The sequence below is a fragment of the Cervus canadensis genome, chromosome 15 (genome assembly GCF_019320065.1).
Source record: "Cervus canadensis isolate Bull #8, Minnesota chromosome 15, ASM1932006v1, whole genome shotgun sequence".
Lineage (NCBI taxonomy): Eukaryota > Metazoa > Chordata > Mammalia > Artiodactyla > Cervidae > Cervus > Cervus canadensis.
The window spans coordinates 57,323,494-57,339,682 of NC_057400.1; the positions used below are offsets into that span (position 1 = coordinate 57,323,494).

Below are 16,189 nucleotides of genomic sequence, written 5' to 3' on the forward strand. Positions count from 1 at the left end.
GAGGGAAATACAGTGCAATCCACAGTCCCTGCCTTCCTTACTTAGCCTTCCACAGTATTCTTTCCTTTACCATATGGCATTCTCGGTTTATCATTTTAAACCTTCTTCTCCTACCACTCACATTCTTTGCTTGTTTTAATAAAGCAAGATCATGCAAACAATCTATTATAGTAACTCACCGAACATCCCTGCCCTTCCTCTTTCCATACCCACTAGTTCCACAACAGTGAGGACCCAGTTATTAGATAAAGGACAACTACTGCAACAGGAAACACATTAGACTATAAATGCTGGTGTTTGGGTGCTGTATTTTCCAATGACAACGGATTGGACATAGCTTAATCACTTAAATCCATTAGGCCTCACCTCTGGAGTTCCTTCCGCTCTATTCATTTTTAGTATTTTGTTAATAAGGTAAACATATCCTTCTTTATATATCTATGAAGTGAAGGGACAGCCAGATCCTTGCAAAGCAGCTGTCCAGCATATGCTTGAACTCTGAGTGATGGGGAACCATTCCTGTCTCACAATAGTGTTCATCTTTGAACAGCCCTGCTAGTCCCTACTTTGCACTGAAATGTGTCTCCCTGTAAACTGGGTAGGTAGCAATGGTGTTAGTAGAGAACACCATTGGATTTAAACACCAAAGTAGTGTGGTCACGTCCTAGTTCTATAACTTCTGTCTATGTGACCTTGGACAAGCACAAAAATAGCTCCAAGTATTAGTTTGCTTGACTTAAAAGAGGAAAATAATATGTTAAATCATTAACACTAATAGGAATACAATTGAATTAAAGCATCCAGTGAATGTTAATATAGTACTTAGATGTACTGAGTACAGAAGAGTCCAATTCCCCTTCCATACATAGCCTTTTACACCGCCGAAGTCAGCAGACAGGGTGTGTGCCTCCTCACACAGCCTCCACACACAGGCCCTATGCATCTCCTCCACACACTCACCTCTAAACATACCCTAGTGCCTCTTAAAATGTGGCATCTAGAACTGAGTCCAGCCTTCCAGGTATAAAGAGAAAAGAGAGAAATACAATTTTATGCATTCTTGTGGTGATGTTTCAAAATTCAGCTTGATATCACATTTATATTTTTCTACCAACCTGCACTATTCATAAATATGGTGTTCTTTTTGGCCAACTAAAAACAAAAACTCAAACCTTTTCTAGGACTTGAACACATACATACCTATTTAAGCATACTCCTCCAAACTGAATTTGTGCAATTTGTTTTTGGAGACTGAGTGTTCACTTTTGCATGTATTCATCTTCAATATCACTTTGGAAGTTATGTATCAGGATCCCCTGCCAAACAGAGAATAATGTGAATAAGAATAACATTTGAAAGGCATTCAGGAGTCGGGGGGCAGGGAGGATCCCCAAAGCACTTTAAGCAACTTGCTCCTAAATTCCTAATTTCTCCCCTACAACTTAATTATAAATATATAATTCTCCCCTAAAATTATATAACTTCTCACATTCATTTCGCTTCATTATAAGCTAGTATTTTATGTGCACATGTTTCCCAAACATCATTCTCTGGAACTCCTGAAGAACGCCCTGAGATAAGGCAGACCTACACTGAAGCTCAGCTGAGTCAGGTAATTTGCTGAACACTCACGGCACCAAAATAGGCTTCTTGGAGAAACTGCTCCACCCACAGGCCCTGCTGAAGGGGTGGCCCCAGGCAGTACTCTTTCCTGCCCTGTAATCCCTGAATCACCGCGGATTACCCCTGGGAGGGTACCTGACCTGTAAACAGTCAATGCACACTCATTCAAAATGACCTGGGAAAAAACTCAATCCAAAAAACCAGTCCAATCAGACAATCAACTGGGGAAGCTGGGTCCAAAAAGAGGCAGAGAGGGTGGCCACATGTGAGGAGGGCACTGACACATCTCCAGTGAACAGAAGACAACATCAGCCAATGACTAAGCAGAAAACATCCATTCGCACATCCATTCACTCATTTGCACAAAGAATACTTATCAAGAGTTTCCTATTTTAGGTGCTGGGAATACTGTATGTAGGGAGAAAATACACAAAAATTCTGCAAGGATCATGCATTTTGGTGGATGGGACAAGCAATAAAAAAAATTAATATACCAAACTGTATTAGAAGGTGGTAAATGTTGGATAAACATTATGCAGGGGAAAGAACTAGAAAGTGCCAGAGGCTGGGGTGCAACTTTCTATCACAGGAATAGAGAAAGTCCCAGTGGAAGGTTACCTTGGAGCTAAGGCTTGAAGGAAGTGAGGCGCTGAGTCCTTAGTAAAGAAGCTGGGGGAGTCAACAGGTAGTGTGCTGATCAGGAAGCACACACCAAGTGCAGGGCAAAACTAGGCAAGCCACAGAGCAGGGCATTCAAAATCTTCTTGTTGTTCTGTCACTAAGTCATGTTTGACTCTTTGCGACCCCGTGGACTACAGCAGGCCAGGCTTCCCTGTCCTTCAATAACTCCCAGAGCTTGCTCAAACTCATGTCCATTGAGTCTGTGAGGCCATCCAACCATCTCGTCTGTTGCCCCCTCCTCCTCCTGCTGTCAGTCTTTCTCAGCATCATGGTCTTTTCCATTGAGTCTGCTCTTCGTGTCAATTGGTCAAAGTATTGGAGCTTCAGCATACAATGAATATTCAATGAACAACCTTACAATGAATATTCAGGGTTGATTTCCTTTAGGATAGACTGCTGTCCAAGGGACTCTCAAGAGTCTTCTCCAGCACCACAATCAAAAGCATTAATTCTTTCTCAGTCAGCATTCTTTATGGTCCAACTCACATACATGACTACTGGAAAAACCATAGCTTTGACTATATGGACCTTTGTGGGCAAAGTGATGTCTCTCCTTTTTAATGCACTGCCTAGGTTTGCCATAGCTTTCCTTCCAAGGAGCAAGAGTCTTAATTTCATGGCTGCAGTCAAGATCCACAGTGATTCTGGATCCCAAGAAAATACAATCTGTCACAGTTTCCACTTTTTCCCCATCTATTTGCCATGAAGTGACAGGACTGGATGTCATCATCTTAGTTTTTTGAGTGCTGAGTTTTAAGCCAGCTTTTTCACTCTCCTCTTTCACCTTCATCAAAAGGTTCTTTAGTTCCTCTTCACTTTCTGCCATTTCAGTGGTATCATCTGCATTCTGAAATTGTTGATATTTCTCCTGGCTATCTTGATTCCAGCTTCCAGATTTCAGCTTCACCTAGCCTGGCATTTCACATGATGTACTCTGCATATGAGTTAATAAGCAGGGTGACAATATGCAGTCTTGACATATTTCTTTCCCAATTTTGAATCACTCCATTGTTCCATGTCTAGTTCTAACTGTTCCTTCTTGACCTGCATACAGTTTTCTCACGAGACAGGTAAAGTGGTCTGGTATTCCCATCTCTTAAGAATTTTCCACAGTTTGTTGTGATCCACACAGTCAAAGGCTTTAGTGTAGTCAATGAAGCAGATGTTTTTCTGCAATTCCTTTGCTTTTTCTATGTTGGCAATTTGATCTATGGTTCCTCTGCCATTTCTAAATCCAGCTTGTACATCTGGAAGTTCTTGGTTCACATTCTGTTGAAGCCTAACTTGAAGGATTTTGAGCATAACCTTGCTAGCATGTGAGATGAGCGCAACTGTACAGTAGTTTGAACGTTCTTTGGAAATGCCTTCCTTTGGGACTGGAATGAAAACTGACCTTTTTCCAGTCCTGTGGCCAACACTGAGTTAGTAATGCTTCCTAAGGCCCACTTGACTTCACACTCCAGGATGTCTGGCTCTAGATGAGTGATCACACCATTGTGGTTATCCAGGTCATTAAGACCTTTCTTGTACAGTTCTGTGTATTCTTGCTACCTCCTCTTAATATCTTCTGTTTTTATTAGGTCCTTTCCATTTCTGTCCTTTATTAGGCCCATCCTTGCATGAAATCTTCCCTTGATATTGTCAGTTTTCTTAAAGAGATCTCTAGTTTTTCCTGTTCTATTGTTTTCCTCTGTTTCTTTGCACTGTTTACTTAGGAAGGCCTTCTTATCTCTCCTTGCTATTGTCTGGAACAATGCATTCAATTGGATATATCTTTCCTTTTCTCCTTTGCTTCTCTTCCTCTCTCAGCTATTTCTAGCTGGAGTCTTTTTAAAAACAAACATTCCCAGCACTTTCCCAGGTGTATTGGACCAGATCTTGGCAGAGGGGGCCTCTAAATCTGTATTTTTAAAACAGTCCTCAGGTGATTGGGATGTTCCAGCAGGATGAGAACTCTGGCTCTTAAAATCCACAAAATTCCTACTGATACACTGGGGTCTGAATCTCCTTCAAATTCTGTGTTCCAAAAAGCTCAACTCCATCTGCACCCCTCTCCTCCTAAGAGGCTTTGTTGTTGAACCTTCCCGTTATTCCTAGGAAGGAAAGCTGATAGCATGGCTGACATTTCAGTTTTTCTGATTAACATATGTATTCTTCACAAACCCAACAGACAAGAACCCTATTCCCTGAGGTCACATGTTTGAGTTTCCATATCTTGCAAGTAGAATTGCCTAACAAACCACAGTCACAAAGCTGTGAGATGGTGCCAAAGCTGCAGCACTGAGCCGGTATTCATTCCGCAACTCTTGCCTTTGGGAGTGTTTAGCATTTCAAAATCAATACTTGAAAAATTATCAAGGTATTGTATTTTTAAATCTAAAGGAATATAACATTTATTTTTAATAATGCACATTTAATACATTAGTGAACTTTTAGGAAAGATCTTTAATAATTTTCTTTAAAAATTACTATGAGTACTTATTTCATCAGTTTTTGACAGTTTAATTCCAAGCGCAAGACTTCTGTCTTTTACCAAGGAAGTTAAAAAGATATGGTTTTTGAAAAATGTACTTTCATGTTTCTGAAATTATAAAAATAACACTTTAAAGAGTGGAGTTGTTTTTTGTTGTTGTTTGTTTGTTTTGGTTTGTTGCTTTGTTTTGTTTTGCCACCTGTTAGTCCATCATCTAGGCCAATGTATTTCAAATCCTTTAGACAACAGAACTTTTTCCAAGGCCAGCATAGTTTGTATTCATTTCTTTCAGGTAGGATTTTTTTCCCCCAATGACACTTTCATACAGTGCTTTTAGTAAACAGGCCAAGGGAAAGAGTAAAAAGTAATGTTTGATTTTTTTATGAAATCAGCAGGTTTTTTCTTTCTAGTAGGACTGCTTCTTCTTCTAGTGAAATCTTAGGGTTTTAAAGCTGGAAGACACCCCCCTCTCCCTCCGCCCCATCTGTCCCAGCATCCTCATTTTCCTGTGACCTAGACAAATTAAGCAACATACCTAATTCTAGACTTAGTTAATGAAACCGTCTAGAGTCCAGGCCTCTGGACTACTAGCTGCTGTAAGCTAAAAGTGTATGAATATTTGCAGTACCATCTGTATGTGTGTATATAGATGTGGTGCATAATTTAGGCATGGTACAAGTTTATTTCTTGAACATCAATAGTGCTTTAAAAGTATTCTGAGTAATAGAAAATGAAATAAAATTTCAGACTAAGGAAAAGTCCCTAACTATAGCAATCAATTTACTGTCAATCCTAATTAATATAAACTTTGTAATAGAGATTAACAAAGGAGGTCAAGTTAAAGGCAAATTGTTTTAAATGCTTCTGGCAGTATACAATACATTCCATAATAGAGTACAGTAAACTGGCTATGAAATTTTTATAGTTCTGTCCAATAAATTTTCTTCCAATCAGTACCATTAAATGTCAGTACAGAATATGCTCCAATAGGTGTCAGAACTCTTTGGTTGCAAGTGTCAGAGCCAATCTGAACTGGATTGGGGTGGAGGCATGATGGATTTTCTGGAACGACACTGCCACAGCTTAAGGGCACGGACAGAAGAACAGCATTTCTGAGGACTTCTGAGCCAGAACCAGAAACGAAATCAAAGTCAGTATCTTTCTCAGAGTCCCTTCTCCCAACCCAGTTTCTTTCTGGCCTGTCTTCAGTCTGTACAGCTTCAAACTAGTTTGTTTTAGGTTACCAGGAGAAGAGCTACTGTTTGCACTGAGTGGGTATCCTTCATCTGATGGAGCGTTCATGTAGGATAATATTGGGGGTGAAAATTTTGGGTCGTATGAATGGTCCAACACTGAACAGTAGGACAACCTCCTAGAGGGTGGAGGACTGGCAGCTCCCATCATGGGAGGAAGTCTCCTTCAAAAAAAGATGAGGCATTACCAGTTAAAGGGGAGAGTAGGGAACCAGGCTGACACAAAGAATAATCACTGCAGGATTATGCTTCTCTAAACCTCAGACTAAAAGGGCAGTTTTTGTGAAATATGTTATTACCCACCCAAATACTAAAATTATAATGCTAATTACTTCTAGTGTCATCACTGTATATTAAAAACACACATTCAAGTACCTTATTTTCTGGTTTGTTGATTCACCTTTAAAACCCTACCCTGCAATAATTCTTCAGTTTATTCATGATTCAGTTCAGTTCAGTTGCTCAGTCATGTCTGACTCTTTGCAACCGCATGGACTGCAGCATGCCGGCTTCCCTGTCCATCACCAACTCCCAGAGCTTGCTCAAACTCATGTCCATCAAGTCAGTGATGCCATCCAACCATCTCATCCTCTGTTGTCCCCTTCTCCTCCTGCCTTCACTCTTCCCCAGCATTGGGGTCTTTTTCAATGAATCAGTTCTTCACATGGCCAAAGTATTAGCCAGGTGGCCAAAGTATTGGAGCTTCAGCATTAATCCTTCCAATGAATATTCAGGACTGATTTCCTTTAGGATTGGCTAATTTAGTCCAAGGGACTCTCAAGAGTCTTCTCCAGCACCACAGTTTAAAAGAAAGAAAGCAAAGAAAGAAAAGAAAGAAGAAGCATCAGTTCTTCAGTGCTCAGCTTTCTTTATGGTCCAACTCTCACAACCATACATGACTACTGGAAAAACCACAGCTTTAACTAGGTGGACCTTTGTTGGCAAAGTAATATCCCTGCTTTTTAATATGCTATCTAGTTTGGCCATAGCTTTTCTTTCAAGGAGCAAGCGTCTTTTAGTTTCATGGCTGCAATCACCATCTGCAGTGATTTTGGAGCCCAAGAAAAGAAAGCCTGTCGCTGTGTCCACTGTTTCCCCATCTATTTGCCATGAAGTGATGGGACCGGAGGCCATGATCTTAGTTTTTTTAATGTTTAGGATTCATGATTATTCATGATTAGGATAGAAAAATACAATTTTGCTTGATCAGAATATTTTTACTTATTATGTGCATTATAAGGTCTAAAAAATTTACATCTAAAAATATTTTATTCAAAGCTGGAGAGGTAAAAGCACTTGATTGTCAAGTATAATCTGCATAGTGAAAGAATCAGGTCTCATTTAGAAGGCATTATTATTTAAGTTATGGAGAAAGTTCTTTGGTTTCTGTTACATGGTATTTCAGCATGGGGCTAGGTCCTACTTATTAGTAAGACAGAAAAGAATGTTAAAAACAAGCTTGGTCCAAGTCATAAGGTTTACTTTTGTTTTTCAGTGTGTTCCAGGCATCAGCCTGACTACAAACGTCAACATTTACCTCAACAATCAAGTAATGTGTTTTGCTCTGGACTCTCAAAATCTGAGGCCAGAGACCAGAGTGTTCCCTCCTGGCTTCAGTTCTTCCATGATCAGAAAAGGCTCTCTTGCCTCTGTGTTTGCTTCTTGTGTGTGTGTGTGTGTGTGTGTGTGTATGTTAATTCTGTCTTCTTGAACAAAATAGGGACAAACCACATTTAAAAGTCACCTCCAGCCATTGTCCAGGATCCTTCCACTCTGTCACTGTCCAGTTGGTCTGGAGAGGTGGAGAAACTCGGCAGGACTTTAGCAGCTGAATGGCAGCTTGGGAGAAGGCCCATTGCATAAAGTTGGAGGAGGCACTAGCAATACTAAAGCAAAGGATTGATTTGCTTGTGGGATAAAGTGGGAAATGGAAAGAATTGCCTTTTGTATCAGTCCAACTTTTCCTCTCTTTCTGGCTCTCCTTCTGAATAAAACATTATTATATAACAAAGGGCCTTTAAACAATTTCTTTTTTTTTTTTAATTGGCAAGTTGACAAATACAGATTGTGTCATCCTGGGTTACAGCCACTTCTTAGGGTGTGGAGTTACTTGATTCCGGCACTGTGGATCAGTGCTCAAAACATGTTACACAATCTAGGTTTGTGCCTCATTGACATTATCTTAGATTTAGAAGAAAAGAATAAAAGGCATATTTCCCTTTGGGGACTTGAAGAAAGGGAGCCACATAATTCTAGTTGACCATTTTATTCTGAAACTGTAACTTTTTATATAAAAATATGCAAATAAGCCAATAAATCTTATTACTCTTATTATCTTATCAGTATCTTTTCACTATTCTTAAGATGAAAACAATTACAGTTTACACTTTTTCAGTTAAAGTATGGCAGCAAATCTGGCACAAGGGCTGTTGCTGGCGCTCAGCTTACCCTTCTGAGAAACAACCCTAGGTACCTGATCTGTATTGAAATTATGCTTAGATGCTTCCATGGTCATTTTAGTGTCATACGAGCAACTTTCAAGCATTTTAGGTGGAAAAAAGATGGGCATGAACAGAAACATGGGAAAAGACATTCAATGATGTTTCTGCAGGCAACCAAATCAGCAGTGCCAACCCCAGGGAAGGACAGGGAAGCCTGGCTTGCTGTGTCCCAGGGAGTTGCAGAAAGGCAGACAAGACTTAGCCATTGAACAACAGCAACAACCCTGCTTTAGAGGCCTGGAGACAAGGCTGAAGGTATTATAAGTGTGTGCTCAGTCTCATGGGGAGACAGGAACCCAACCAAACACTCAATGCAATGCAACACATGCTGAAGTTATCATTAAATTCTACACAAACGTTATACGGATCCAGAAAAGAGCCGCTGCCAAGGTGTCTAGTGAACGCTTCCGGAGGCTTTGACTCCTGAACTAAGTCTAGAAGGAAGAGTGGGCAGTGTCTAGGCTGGAAACAGAAGAAAAAGCAGAAGAAACAACAAATTCAGTGACTCATGCTCAGTTCTGTCTGATTTTTTGCAACCCTAAAAGGTTGCAAAAGCTGACTGTAACCCGCCAGCTCCTCTGTCCATGAGATTTCCCAGGCAAGAATACTGGAGTGGGCTGCCACTTCCTTCTCCAGAGGATCTTCCGGACCCAGGGATCAAACCTGTGTCTCCTGCACTGCAGGTGGGTTCTTTACCACTGAGCCACTGAGGAAGCCCCATATACAGTGGCTAAGAGGCATTAAAGACATGCTACTTGAAGAATTCTGAGTATCCCTACTGTGGCTACATGAGCAGAGAGAGGGTCAATTCAGGGAAGACGGAAATGAGAAACTATTGTGGGCCAAGGGTGGAAAATTCAACAACTGCACAGGCCAGGCAGGTAATGAAAATGATAGAAGCTGAGCAGGTCTAGGTGCAAATGTATTCACCGTGACCGAATGGCTCACTGCAGAACGAAAAACCTCTAAAATTATGGCACCAAATTATACTTACCTCCCCAAATGTGACAGATTGCATCCTTCCCCATACCTTTGCCAAGAATGGATATTTACAGCAATATTTTTCATTCATTCAACAAATATTTATTGAGTGCCTCCTATTATGAGGGATGGTATTTAGAAACTGAGGATACAGCAGTGAATAAAGCAAAATTCTTATCCTCATTGAACTGATACTCTAGTTGAAGGGCAGAGAGACAAAATGTATAACGTATAGTTGTTAGATGAATGCTATGGAGAACAATAAAGGAAGGATGGCAAATAGAGGATGGGATATACGTTGGATTTTAGATACATAACCAGGAAGGTGTGTCACCAAAGAGGTAGCCATGAAAGGAAGACTGGAAAAGTTGAAAGAAGGCACTGCAGAAATCTGCGGGAAACGCGTTTCAAGCAGCAGAAACAACAAAGCACCTTCCTGGGCAGAGAGGGAAGGGAATAATGTGAGAGGGAAAGATATTGTGCTGGGTCTTTTAGGGAATTGATTGCAGCTCTTCCTCTGAGCAAACTGAAAAAGCTTCAGTTTTGAGCAGAGGAATGATAGGCGGGGTTTGTACTTTTAAAGACTCATTCTGGCTGCTGAGTGCAGGGTGCCTTGAAGGGAAGGGCACAGAGAACAGCTGAGGGATGAGAACCACTGGGCTGGTCAAAAAGTTCCTTTGTGGGGGAGAGGGGAGGAGAGGAAAGGAAAGATATAATGTATCAAGCTAGAAGGTATTTCTTTGCTGGGGAGTTTTTTTGTGGTATGTTGTTAAACAGTTGATTTTCTGGCTTCCCTGGTGGCCCAGTGGTTAAGACTCTACCTGCTAATGCTGGGGACATGGGTTCCATCCCTGGTCTGGGAAGATCCCGCATGCTGTGGGGCGATCAAGGCTGTGTGCCACAACGACTGAAGCCTGCACCTAGAGTCCACGCTCTGCAACAAGAGAGTCATCGCAATGAGAAGCCTGCACACAGCAACCAAAAGTAGCCCCTGCTCACTGAAACTACGGAAATCCCGCAGCAACAGAGATCCAGCGCAGCCAAAAAATAAATACAAATAAATAAATCTTAAAAAAGAAAAAAAAAAAAAAAAAAGAGTTCCTTTGGATTTTTTGGTAATATCTGATGGAAAAACCCAAGCGAACTTTTTTGGCCGACCCGATACTCGGGACTGATATGACAGTGGCTTGTCACAGTGTGGGGAAAGCAGGTGGTAAGTAGTGGTTAGATTCTGGTTATAAGATAAAAGCAGGGCACCAGGATTCCACAACAGATTAGATGTAGGGGTTTAGCAAGAAAAGAATCCAGCAATAACTCATGGGTTTGGGGCCTGTGCAATTAGAACAGTAATATTCTATATTTACTATGTGGAAATCATAGGGAGGAGCAGTTTGGCTTGAGGGGAACGGAAAGGGAGGTGTGCTTAATAATTTGGTTTTGAAAATGTTAACTTTGAGATACATATCAGATAATAAGCATAAATTTAGAATAAAGCACCTGGAAATATGAGTTAAGAGGTCTGGACTAGAAACGTACATTTGGAATATGTTGGTATATCAGTGTAAAGGTAATGTCACAACTATGAGACTTGGGGAGATTAATGAGAACAAGTGTAGAGAAGAGATCTAAAGCCTCTGCTGTCCATTCTGGAGCATACAACATTTAGAGACTGGGAAGATGAGCCAGAATCAACAAAGGAAACTTAACCACCATGAGGCTGTAAAAAAAAAAAAAAAAAAAAAATATATATATATATATATATATATATATGTATATATCAGGAGCATGTATTATTATGGAAAGCAAGTAAAGAAATATTTTTAAAAGAGAAGAATGACCAGTTCAGTCTAATAATACTAATAGGGTGAGTGTATTAGTCGGGGTTTTCAGAGAAAGAGAACCAATAGGTAGGATAGATGTATGTATTATGTTTGTTTTTAAAAAATTGGCTTATACAATTACAGAATTTGACAAGTCCAAAATTTGCAGAGGGAACTGGTAATTTAGAGACCCAAGCAGCATTGATGCTGCAGTTCAAGTCCCAGGGCCTTCTGCTATGGAATCCCTCTTGTTGGGGGAAATGTCAGTCTTTTGTTCTGCTCAGGAGTTCAGTTGAATGGATGAAGCCCACCCACATTATGGAGGGCAATCTGCTTTACTCAAAGTTCACCAATTTAAATGTAAATCTTTTCCCAAAACACTTTCACCAAAACATCTAAATAAATTTCTGACCAAATATCTGGGTACTATGACCCAGCCAAGGCGACACATAAAATTGTCACAGCAACAAAGATGAGGCTGAGAAATGGCAGGTGTAATAGTTGTAATTGGCAACCCAAGGAAGAGTGGGTTTGATAGAATGATGGGAGATAGCTTGATTGGAAAGAAAACAGGAGGAGGAATGTCACGTACTTCTGGGTTCATTGGACGTGGGGAAAAGAAAACAGAGCAGTGTTAAGCCACCAAGGCAGACTGACCTGGTGCTGGTTGGCAGCACCCAGAGAGGCAACCTAGGGACAAGACAGGGACTAGAGATCAGCTCTCTCCTGAAGCTGGAGACCTGAAAAGAAGTTCCAGTGGTCCCAGGTCAGCGGTACATGTGGTTTCACACAGAAAAGGATTTTTGGAGAAACACATCTTTTGTTTAAAACTTTGAGAATCCCACAAATTAATATCAACTAAATCAATCAGTATAAAAAATATATAAGCAAACAAATGAATGAGAGAATCACAAGCAGCAAACATCAGATCTAGTCTCCCAAAAGTTTCAAATATTCATGTTCCCGAACAAACAAACAAAAAACTTACTATAAAATGTTGAAAAATTTAAAAAATGATAAATAAGATGAGTAAGTAATAAGAGGCTTCACGTCTAAAACCAGAAACATTTGGGGGGAAAAAACAGACAAAACTTTATGAAATAGAAATAGAAGTCTACTCAATACTCTGTAATAACCTATATGGGAAAAGAATCTAAGGAAAAGAGTGGGTACATGTGTACATACGACTGATTCACTTTGCTCTACAGCAGAAACTAACACAACATAATAATTCAGCTATTTTCCAATAAAAATTAAAAAAAAAATACAACCGTTAAAAAAGTCTCAATTGATTAGTTAAAACACATATTATGCACAGTGGAATAAAAATATTGGTAAATTTAAAGGACAGATCTGAAGAAAGTTCACAGAAGATAAGCAGATGGAAAATAGAAAAGGTTAACAGATATAGAAATAGTCATATGATGTTGCTAGGAAGAAAGGAAGAGAAAGCTTGTTTGTTCCACATACCTAGCACCAAGTAGGTAAGAAGATACATAAAACCCACAGGGTTCATAATCACTGACTCTGAACCTGACTGGTACCATCAAATGTTAGACTGATCGGATTAGTATTTCTTCCTTTGGGGGAGGCTGGGAAAAGGGTTGGGAAAATGACAGAGCCAACAAAAGTTCCTCATCCTAGTTACCAGTAGTAAATGTGATGCATAAACTATGGAGGCACTCACTATATTCGTATTTTAATATCAGAATAATCTTCCCATGTGACATCAGAATTTTCACTTGGGTGTAGTTTCTTCTTCTTTGCCTGCAAATATACTTAAGTTTCTATTTATTTATAAAAAACAAAATTCACAAAAAAAAAAATTCAAATAATTCTTTTAAGTTATTATCTTTCTTTTCCCTTCCATTCAATAATAAATTTCTTGGGAAAAAATGAAATCATCTTAGACTTGAAATGATTATTTGTTCTCTATTCATTCACTACTTGCTGCCTCCCAGCTAATCAACTGAAACAGTTCTTTCAAAGTTAACAATGACTGCTTATCATATTCAACGAAATTTCTTCCTCTTTTCCCTCTATGTGGTATTTGATAACTCATTCCCTTCTTTTTTTAAAATCTACAAATATTTATTAAAATTTTGCTAGTCTCTAAACTAGGTCCTGAAAATAAAAAGAGAATTCTCTGACATCAAGTGGTTTACAGTTTACTTATCAGAGAAGATATGTGCACAACAAAATGAAATAAAGCACTAATGAGGGAGTGATCACTTCTATCTGGTGGGGGTGGAGTTGGAGGTAGGAGAAGGGAAATCAGGAAAGACTTTACGCTTGAGTTTTTGAAAGACACTGTGTGTTGATTAGGTGAATGTGTGCAGACTCAGGCATCATTCAAGGCAGAGTAAACACATGAGCATTAAACACCCAAGTGAGTCGAGGGTACTGAAAACAGGTCAGTTTGCATGGGACAGAAGACACAAGTTGACCATTAAGGCCAGAATGAAAAGCAATACAAAATCACAGAAGACTTTAAACTTTCCAAGGAGTCTGGACTATTATCAGCATTCAACAAAGTGCTGAAGGGATTCTCCTCCTCCTTTTTTCTTCTTTTTACTATGTTTATAATTTAGAAATAACACCCTAGCAGGAAGAAGGAGGCTTAACTGGAAGGCTCTAAAACTGGAGGAAGGAGACATTGAGAACACTGACACGCTGATGAACACTGAGATTAACTTCTGTTTTGCCATCAGATATAATGTTGTAAAATAACATTAGCGTTATATCACTGTGATTATTTCCTTGGTAGAAATTCCTGGAAGTAGAAATTGCAGTATCAAATTTGTTAACAATTACAGTCGCTTGATACATATTGACAAACTGCTTTCCAAATAACTGTTTCAGTTGATGTTTCCATTAGCACTGAGAATTGCATTAAATTTAAGAAAAATTTTCTAAGTGTACAGTCAAACATTTCCTCTATGATTAATTTGCATTTCCAGAATTACAAGTTAATACATTTACTGGAAATTTGTATTTTCTTGTTTTGGGAATTATCCATTCGTGTTCTTTGATCATTTTTTTATTAGAATTTTTTTCCTTGATTTATGTTAAGTATACTGATCTTTTCTAATACGTCATCCTTTGTTGCATATATTAATATACAAAGTATTATAGCTATTCTATAGCTAAATATATAGATCTTTTCCTTTTCAAGCACTTTTCTTTCATTGTCTGTGACACTATTTTATCGTTTTCTATTTCTTAGTCCATTTTGGTATAATGTCTAGCTGATACGTCTCCCTTCTTCAAGTAGACACTTGTCACGGCCTTTCACTTTCTTATGTTAATGTCGTTACACTCAGAGATCTAACCTATTTCAAATCTTTCACTGGTTTTAAATATTGACCCTCTTAATCTAAAATTTTTTTTTCTGAGTAATGTACATAGTATTAAATTCAAAAGTACAAAGTAATTATAAGTGAAAAAAATCTATTTTTCTCCTTGACCCATATTCATCCAATTTATCTCCTAGGAGGCAACCACGATTATAGTCTCTTGCAGAACCTTCTAAGAATAGGCTGTGTGTGTTGTCACCATATGGACTACAGCCCACCAGGCTCCTCTCTCCATGGGATTCTCCAGGCAAGAATACTGGAATGGGTTTCCATTTCCTCCTCCAGGGAATCTTCCTGACCCAGGGATCAAACCTGTGTCTCCTGCATCTCCTTTGCAGGCAGATATTTTACTGATGAGCCACCAGGGAAGACTGTAATTATAATATATATAATTACATATATATATATATATATATATATATATATATATATAATACATATAATTCCGCCCCCCCCCCCACATATTAGTATGCTGTGTACCCTGTTCTATACATTACTTTTTGCACTTAATAGATTTTGGAGATCTTTTACCAGTACACATGAAACACATTGAATTTCATTAATTAAATATGTATTTTTTAAACCAGTCTTCTAATGCTAAACATTTAGTCTGCTTCAAGTATACTACAGTCTTTTATAAACATCATTTTGTACTTACAGAATAAGTACTTAGGACTAGAACTGCTAAGGATATTGCTGTTCAGTCGCTCAGTTGTGTCCAACTCTTTGGGACCACACAGACTGCAGCACGCGACTTTTCTGGCTTTCACTGTCTCCCTGAGTTTGCTCAAATCCATGTCCATTGTATCAGTGATGCCATCCAACCATCTCATCCTCTGTCACCCCCTCTCCTCCTGCCTTCAATCTTTCCCAGCATCAAGGTCTTTCCCAATGAGTAACCCCTTCCCCATCAGATGGCCAAAGTATTGAAGCTGAAGTTTTAGCATAAGTCCTTTCAATGAATATTCAGGGATGATTTCCTTTAGGTCTGACTGGTTTGATCTCCTTGCAGTCCAAGGGACTCTCAAGAGTCTTTTCCAGCACCACAATTCAAAAACATTGATTCTTCGGTGCTCAGCCTTCTTTATGGTCCAACTCTCACATCTGTACATGACTATTAGAAAAACCCAAACTTTGAGTAGACAGACCTTTGTTGGCAAAGTAATGTCTTTGCTTTTTAATATGCTGTTTAGGTTTGTCACAGCTTTCCTTCCAAAAAGCAAATGTCTTTTAATTTCATGGCTGCAGTCACCATCTGCAATGATTTTGGAACCCAAGAAAATAAAATCTGTCACTGTTTCTACTTTCCCCTCTTCTATTTGCCAGAAGTGATGGGACCAGATGCCATGATCTTAGTTTTTTGAGTGTGGAGTTTTAAACCAGCTTTTTCACTCTCCTCTTTCATCCTCATCAAGAGGCTCTTTAGTTTCTCTTTGCTTTCTGCCATTACAGTGGTATCATCTGCATATCTGAGGTTATTGATATTTCTCCTAGGAATCTA

At 39.2% G+C, this 16,189-nt stretch overlaps 1 protein-coding gene and 1 long non-coding RNA gene across 2 annotated transcripts in view; both read right to left on the minus strand.

Annotated features, from left to right (window-relative positions):
• The window catches only part of SESTD1 (SEC14 and spectrin domain containing 1), a 136,125-nt gene extending 134,869 nt beyond the window's left edge, over positions 1 to 1,256 (minus strand). Inside the window, exon 1 of the mRNA XM_043487737.1 lies at positions 1,201 to 1,256. The gene's annotated coding sequence lies outside the window, so the exon portion shown is untranslated. The remainder of the gene's footprint in view (positions 1 to 1,200) is intronic.
• A 13,753-nt stretch (positions 1,257 to 15,009) lies between these two features.
• Positions 15,010 to 16,189, minus strand: part of LOC122453654 — a 47,272-nt gene continuing 46,092 nt past the window's right edge. Inside the window, exon 5 of the long non-coding RNA XR_006273133.1 lies at positions 15,010 to 15,059. This is a non-coding gene — a long non-coding RNA (uncharacterized LOC122453654). The remainder of the gene's footprint in view (positions 15,060 to 16,189) is intronic.